Source organism: Macaca fascicularis, chromosome 11 (genome assembly GCF_037993035.2).
Source record: "Macaca fascicularis isolate 582-1 chromosome 11, T2T-MFA8v1.1".
In the NCBI taxonomy this organism is placed as follows: Eukaryota; Metazoa; Chordata; class Mammalia; order Primates; family Cercopithecidae; genus Macaca; species Macaca fascicularis.
This window is the reverse complement of record NC_088385.1, coordinates 71,937,913-71,946,628: the sequence shown is the minus strand read 5'-3', so window position 1 is coordinate 71,946,628 and position 8,716 is coordinate 71,937,913.

Here is an 8,716-nt window from a genome sequence, read left to right as displayed (position 1 = left end):
TAATTCAAGATGGATCAGAGACTTAAATGTTAGACCTAAAACCATAAAAACCCTAGAAGAAAACCTAGGTAATACCATTCAGGACATAGGCATGGGCAAGGACTTCATGTCTAAAACACCAAAAGCAATGGCAACAAAAGCCAAAATTGACAAATGGAATCTAATTAAACTAAAGAGCTTCTGCACAGCAAAAGAAACTACCATCAGAGTGAACAGGCAACCTACAGAATGGGAGGAAATTTTTGCAATCTACTCATCTGACAAGGGACTAATATCCAGATCCTACAAAGAACTCAAACAAATTTACAAGAAAAAACAAACACCACCATCAAAAAGTGGGCAAAGGACATGAACAGACACTTCTCAAAAGAAGACATTCATACAGCCAACAGACACATGAAAAAATGCTCATCATTACTCGCCATCAGAGAAATGCAAATCAAAACCACAATGAGATACCATCTCACACCAGTGAGGATGGCAATCATTAAAAAATCAGGAAGCAACAGGTACTGGAGAGGATGTGGAGAAATAGGAACACTTTTACACTGTTGGTGGGACTGTAAACTAGTTCAACCATTGTGGAAAACAGTGTGGTGATTCCTCAAGGATCTAGAACTAGAAATACCATTTGACCCAGCCATCCCATCACTGGGGATATACCCAAAGGATTATAAATCATGCTGCTATAAAAACACATGCAGCATATGTTTATTGCAGCACTATTCACAATAGCAAAGAATTGGTATCAACCCAAATGTCCATCAGTGACAGACTGGATTAAGAAAATGTGGCACATATGCACCATGGAATACTATGCAGCCATAAAAAAGGATGATTTCGTGTCCTTTGTAGGGACATGGATGCAGATGGAAACCATCACTCTCAGCAAACTATTGCAAGAACAGAAAACTAAACACCGCATGTTCTCACTTATAGGTGGGAATTGAACAATATCACTTGGACACAGGAAGGAGAACATCACACACCGGGGCCTATTGTGGGGAGGGGGGAGTGGGGAGGGATAGCATTAGGAGATATACCTAATGTAAATGACAAGTTAATGGGTGCAGCACACCAACATGGCACATGTATACATATGTAACAAACTTGCACGTTGTGCACATGTACCCTAGAACTTAAAGTATAATAATAAAAAAAAGAAATGAGATTACTTTTTAAACATATACTTATTACCATTTGTACTCTTCCTGGGTATTATGTATTTTTGTCCTTTGCTTATTTTGCCATAAGGATGCCTTTTTTTTTTTTAATTTGGAAAAGCTCTTTATCAATAATAATGGCATTTCTTTTCTGCCATGTTTATTGCAGGCATTTTTCACAGTATGTCATCATTTGTCTTTTATTTTGTATATATGGAAATTTTACCTAGCGCTACTTATTAATCTTATTCTTAGTGATATATTCTTTTGCTTGCTCAGCCTTGTCTTCTTTAAAAACTGCTTCTTTGACCATGATGATGATTGATAACTTGGCTTCTGAATTAGTTTCCTATTGCTCTTGTAACAAATTGCCACATAATTGGTGTCTTAAAATAACACATTTATTGTTTTATGGTTCTGGAACTCAGAAGTCCAAAATGGGTCTCACAATTAAATTAAATTAAATTAAATAGGTCCATAATTAAAGTGTAGGCAGAACTGCATTCCATCTGGAGGCTCTAGAGAAGAAACTGTTTCCTTGCCCTTTCCAGTTTCTAGAGGCTGTCTGCATTCCCTGGCTTGTGATCCTTTCCTTTATCTTTAAAGTTCATCACCTCAGTCTCTGCTTCTGATGTCACATCTCCTTCTCTAACTCTGTTGCTGCCATTTTCCAGTTACAAGTACCCTTGTAATGATATTGGGCACACAAGGATAATCTCACCATCAATATACTTAACTTAATCACATCTGCAGACCCTTTTGCCATATGAAGTAACACATCCACAGGTTTCAGATTAGGATGTTGACATATTTGGGGACCACACCTCCCACCACCCCATCCTAGCCTCCTGCCCAGCATAGTTCATTGTAGAAACTCACATAGAAACACTACTCTTACTCTCCATCAGGTCCTATTTTCCAAGCACTCTTTCCAGGTTGACATCACCCTGTGTTCAGAACCCTTTTATCATCCCCTTTCTTTTTAAAAATACGCACACAATCTTAAACTCTCTTGTTGACTATGATCATTTTCTCCCTAGCCCAAAAAGCAGTTTCTTTGACCAAATTCCCCATATTAATAGCCCATTTTATTTCAGACATATTATTCGGCTAGATCTCATTTAGCCAAATGTCTACAGCTAATTTATTTGTGAAGCTAAATACCTTCCAAATATTACAGTATCTCTTCTGCTTATATGATAACTTCCAATATGTATCACGTTTAAAGCACAAACCTCATTTTTAGGAGTCCATCATATCCAAAATTCAGGATTTAAGAAGTAAATCCCTATTCATGGGAATGAATATTTGCTCTTTCATTCACCAGCACCGTGTTTAGTATTGAGATACAAAAAACAGGACAGCATCTTTTCCCTTAAGGTCAAGAGAAAAACAGGGTTCCAATCATTTTTATTGTATTTTTAAAAATTGAAAACAAAATCAAAAGTTCACACATTTCTTTTTTAATATGTAAGTTCACTGAGAACTTGGATTCCAAGTATTTTGTATGTATTTGTATGTGTACGTTTCTAGATGCACTATGTATTCTGAAAAGAGAATATATTATAATATAGTAAGACATGGATTCAAGTGTTGGCTCACCATCTATTTGCTCCATTAGCATATATGAGTAATTTAGCTCTTTGAGCCTTAGTTTCCATATTTGTAAAATGTGGGTGATAATGCCTACCTCACCAGGACTTTGTAAGAATTAAATGACACAACATATGTCTGAATGCCCCTTAAAATTCATGTGTTGAAACTGAATTGCCAGTGTGATAGCATTAAGTGGTGGGGCTTTTAGGAGGTGATTAGGTCCTGATAGCACTGCCTTCATGAATGGATTAGTGCCCTTATGAAAGGGCCCGAAGGAACTAGCTAGCTCCCTTTTGTCCATTTTGTTCTCTACCATAAGACACAGTGTTCAGGGCACCTACTTGGAAGCAGGGAGCTGCCCTCACCAGACACCAAATCCGCTGGCACCTTGACCTTAGAATTGCCAGCCTCCGGAACTGTGAGAAATAAATTCCTGTTCTTTATAAATCACCCAGTCTCAGGTATTTTGGAATGGCAGATTAAATGGATTAACACAATATGTAAAGCACTTAGAATAGCCTGGCATATAGTAAATCCTCAAATGTGTGGGCAGGGTTGGAATTTAAAGTAGGAGTTGTTTCTTCATATTACAGAGTGATAAAGAACACATACTCTGGAATCAAAGTACCTGGTTTAAAATCCCAGCTCTACCATTTACTAGCTGTGTGACTATAAAATGAGGATAATAATAACTCCCACCTCATGGGGTTGTCATATAGGTTATATGACTTATATACTTAACACATGTAGAATGCTTAAAAGAGTGCCTGTTTACCTGGCAAATGCTATATAACTGTAGGCTATAATTATATATCTCCCTAAATTTATAGTTCCTCAAAATAGAGCATTACAGTTATATTTGTTATATAAACCAAACTTACAATTTCTCAACATAAGGTATTTCAGCTTCTGTTACAATGTGATATAATGAAAAGATCAGTGTCTTTTTATTTATAAACAAAGCTGAATAAGATGAGCCGGTATCTTTTCCTGTGAAATGGCAATACTAATGTCTACCAAACCCAGGGCTTTTTTTTTTCTTATCATCAGCAAATTAAGAAATACAGGTATCACAGACCATCTAGGTTTGAACTCTAATTACTAGATATTTTACCTTGAGGAAGTCACTTAACCTCTTTCTTTCTCTTCTTTGTATATAGTTTTAAAAAATAGAGACAGGATCTTGCTTTTTTACCCAGGCTAGAGTGTAGTGGCACAATCATGCACTGTAACTTTGAACCCTTGGGTTCAAGTGATTTTCCTGCCTCAACCTCCTGAGTAGCTAGGACTAAGGCACACACCACTACGCCTGGCTAATTTTTTTTAAGGTGGTGTTTTTGAGCCATGGGGTCTTGCTATATTGTCCAGGCTGGTTTTGAACTCCTAGGCTCAAGTGATCCTCCTATCTTGGCCTCCCAAAGTGTGAGGATTGCAGGCATGATCAACTGCACCCAGCCTTTATGCATAACCAGTTTTAACAGAGAAAAATTAATTCTATGTTTGGCTACCATAATTCTTCTTAAAGTGGAGGAGAGCTATTTTTATTTAGGAAATTATCTTAACAAAGAGTTGTAAGTGCAAGTAGTGCCTAACAGTATGTATCGGAAGGAAAAATTTTAACTAAAGAGAAGGCTAAACTGTACTCAATGAAGAAGTAAACAGAAATTAGGGATGAGGGAGAACACGGGAGAGAGAAGAGAAGAAACGAGAAGCAAATGACCACAACTGAAGCCTGGAGCCTGTGTGAAAAGAAAGCCAGTTTTAATTAAGGTGAACCAATAGAGAACGTTTAGGAAAAAGAAGTCTGATATTCAAGTCTATTTTTGCACTCTCTTAATGTAAACATCTTTCTCTTCTTCCCCAAGACTTCACCGAAGTGTGATACATCTGTACTCATATGTAAGGGGGTGAGTGGTGAATCCAAGCTTGAATGTGTGGTCCACCCCACATTCACTTCCTCCTGATGGTGGTGTGGAGCCAAGAGCATCATATGAAAATAACAATAGATTTGGAACTGCAGATGGCAATGAGCAGCGAAATGCATGGTGGTCCAGAAAAGTATCTCTTCTATAGTAACGGGAGGTGACTGGAGAAGGACGGAGACTGAGAACAAAATTACAAATATCTACTTCCTAGTGTTGTGGTAAAGATTGCTGTGAAATGGCTCATGCTATTTTCCTATAGAAGGTGTTGTTTTTTTTGTTTGCTCTAAATTCATTCAACAAATAGGCAATTGTGTGCCAAATAAGTGGCAGGCATTGTCCTAGGTCCTGAGAATATAGTTGTGAACAGAACAGACAAAGCCCCGCTTAGACCACTTAGTTTTGGGGAGTGGGAAGATGTGGCAATTACAGACACACAGAGAGAAATAGTAAACAAATGCATAAATAAAAGGTATAATAAATCAGATGGTGACAAGTGCTGCCAATCAAAATAAAGCAGGACAGGGAGATTAGGGAGTATCAGAGCATGGTGGGAGGAGGGTATGGTTTAAAAAGCAGAGACAGGGAACCCTCAATGCAAAGATGAATTTGAGCAAAGACCTGAAAGAAATGAGGGAGCAAGACTTGTGATTGAGAGAATTGTAGGTAGAGGGATTAGTTGAGGCCAAGGCCTTGATCTGGGAGTATGCCCAGCATGTTGGAAGATCCTTGAGGAGCCAGTGTGGCTAGAGAGAAATGGGTTGTGGGGAAAGTTGTAGGAGAAGAGGTTTTGGGAGATGGAGGGATGGGGGAAGATTGTATGTGTTGGATAAAGCTTGATGGGTACAGGATAGAGGTTCTGAACCCTGACTGCACATTTGAATCCACCTGGAGAACCCCCAACTTGATGCAACCAATCCTGACTTCACTGGGTTGAAATAGGACCTAAACTTTGGCAGGTTTTAAAAGGGCCCTAGGTAATTCTAATATGCAGCCAGGATTGAGAACCACGAATGTGAGTAATGTAAGCAACTGGCAGGCTCTTTCCTGGGAGGGAAAGGAAGCTCTTGGAAAGTTTTGAGCAGAGGTGTGCAATGTTGTGTTCTGACTTAGACATTAAGATGATCCCTGGCTGGAAAATGTATGCAATCAAGTTATATCCAATATATCTTTTAAAACATTTAAAAAATCCTTGTCAAAACAAATCAGGGAATAAATTAAAACAAAGCTATGTTCCTGTTCCTGAAAGTGCTTGGCACATGATATTTGCTAAATAAATGTTAATGAATTACCATATCAAAGGGCTTTGTATGGTTTCATGAAAATATACAATGTTAAAATTACTGTGTAACAAAAAATGCTGTGTGTCTGAGGCAGTATATTTGGTATAATTGTGTTTAATATTATCCTTCAGTTTCTGATGGAAATTTGAGTGAAAACTAGTGAACTAGAAAAGAAAATACATATAGACATATTTTGTTTCTGACTTCTGAATATGAGAATAGCTTAGGTGCTTATCTACAAAACCTTGCTGAGATTGAAAATAAAATAATACCTATCTGTGATAAACTGTATGAAATTATTGTAAGAATAAAAAATAATAGAGAGAAAGGAAGTTAAATGATAAAATCCTTTCAATACTGGGCTAAATGTTATTTATAACACTTGTGATGTGTTTTATTGTCATGTAAATTATATGCCTTTTTATCAAATTGCTTTTCTTTTTTGTGAAAAAAGAAAGAAAAACATTCTGTTAATAACAAAAAGCATTCTTTTCTGTTCTGTATTATTTGAAAAAATAGCTATAAAATATGAGTTCCAAACAGTGTTTCAATAAGTAGTAATTCTAGGAACTCTATAAAACTAAAATCCACCACTGTTTTCCAGAACTTAATACCCACATTCACCAGGAGAATTATTAACCCCCCCAATGCCCCTAGGTGTCATTATTTCAAAAATGTGTGTATTCTAATCATTATAAGATAAATTAGAGTAATAAAGGAAAAAAAGGTTGGTGTCTATAATATAAGGCTGCTAATGCACAAATAGTAAAGCTATTTTTGTCTCAAAATGGGTGACCAAAATAAGTGATGAGTATATTCAGTGCAAACAGACATACACACACACACACACACACACACACACACACATACACAAAAGAGTCTTGTTTGATTGTCTTAACACATTTCTCACTTCTCAATTTTGTTATTATATTATAAAAAATCTCAACAATAAACAAAAGTAGATAGAACAGTATCATGAACTGTCCTTTATCAGTCACCCAGCTTCAACAATTTTTCCACTAATATTTGTAGTCCTGAAGTTGATTTTGTCTGATATTAAGAAATCCACTCCAATTTTCTTATAAATAGTGTTTTCTTGTTATATGTTTTTTTCTATCCTTTTACTTTTAACCTATGTTAGTCTTCATATTTAAAATACTGTTTTTTGTAGACAGCATCATTGAGTCTTCCTTTTAAAAATCCTGACAATCTCTGCTTTTTAAATGGGGGTGTTTGGACATTTATAGTTCCTGTAATTAATAACATGGTTACCTTTAAATCTACTATTTGGCTATTTGTTTTCTGTTTGCCACATCTGTTCTATGTCCCTTTTTTCCTTGTTTTAGACTAATTGACTATGTTTTAGTATTCCATTTAATCTGTAAGAGTAGCTTATTGGCTACACTTCTTTGGTTATTTATTTATTTATTTATTTTTGATACTTTACCTAGGATTTTTTTTTTAATGGAGTCTCACTCTGTTGCCCAGCCTGGAGTGCAATGGCGCAATCTCAGCTCACTGCAATCTCTGCCTCCCGGGTACAAGCGATTCTCCTGCCTCAGCCTCCTGGGTAGCTGGGATTACAGGTGCTCGCCCCCATGCCCGGCTAATTTTTTATATTTTTAGTGGAGATGGGCTTGCACCATGTTGGCCAGGCTGGTCTTGAACTCCTAACCTCAGGTGATCCACCTGCCTTGGCCTCCCAAAGTACTGGGATTACAGGTATGAGCCACCAAGCCTGGTCTTTTCTAGAATTTATAATCTTCAACTTTAACTTAACACATTCACCTTCAAATAATATTGTACTACTTCAAATATAATAACCTTCCAATAGATATTTCTATTTCCACCCTCTCATTCTTTGTGCTCTTGTTGTCATAGCCTTTATTTTTATGTATTATGAATTTCACAATACACTGTTATTATCTTTGCTTTAAAAAGTCAATTCTTTTTCAAGGAAATTTTAAAAAGAGAAAATATTATTTTATATTTATCCACATATTTAGCACTTCTGATTTCTCTCTGGTTTTAATTTTCCTTCAGCCTGAGACGTCCTTTTGTATTTCTTGAAATGAAGTTCTTCTGGTGATAATTTTTTTCAATGTCTGTTTGAAAATTTTTTATTTCATATTAATTTATCAAAGGACATTATCAAAGGAATGTAGAATTCTAGATTGACTTCTTTTTGTTCTTTTGGCACTGTAAAATTCATTCTTTTCTAGCAGATATTTTTAAGTTTATTTCCCTGTAAGTAATGTGTCTTTTATTCTCTGCCTGCTTTTGAGATTCTTCTCTTTTTATCACTTGTTTTTAGCAGTTTAAGATGTGCTTTGGTATAGTTTTTTGGGGAGTTATCTTGCTTGCAATTTGTTGAGCTTCTTGGATCTATGAGTTTATAGTTTTCATCTAATTTGGAGATATTTCAGAAATTATCTTTCCAAATATACTTTTTCTGCCTTCCTGCCCTCCCTTTTCTCAGAAATTCAAATACATTTGTGAAAGTCTGCATAATATTATTCCACATATCGCTGAGGCCCTATTTTTTCTTTTTTCCTTCTATATGCTTCAGTTTGGATACTTTCTAATGCTATGCCTTCAAGTTTATTGATCTTTTCTTCTATAGTATCTAATCTATTCTTAAACCCATCTGATTAATTTTTTCATTTCAGATATTGCATTTTTCAGTGTAAAAGTTCCAATTGTATTATTTTTATATGTGTCATCTCTCTCCTCATTATATTCATATTTTCCT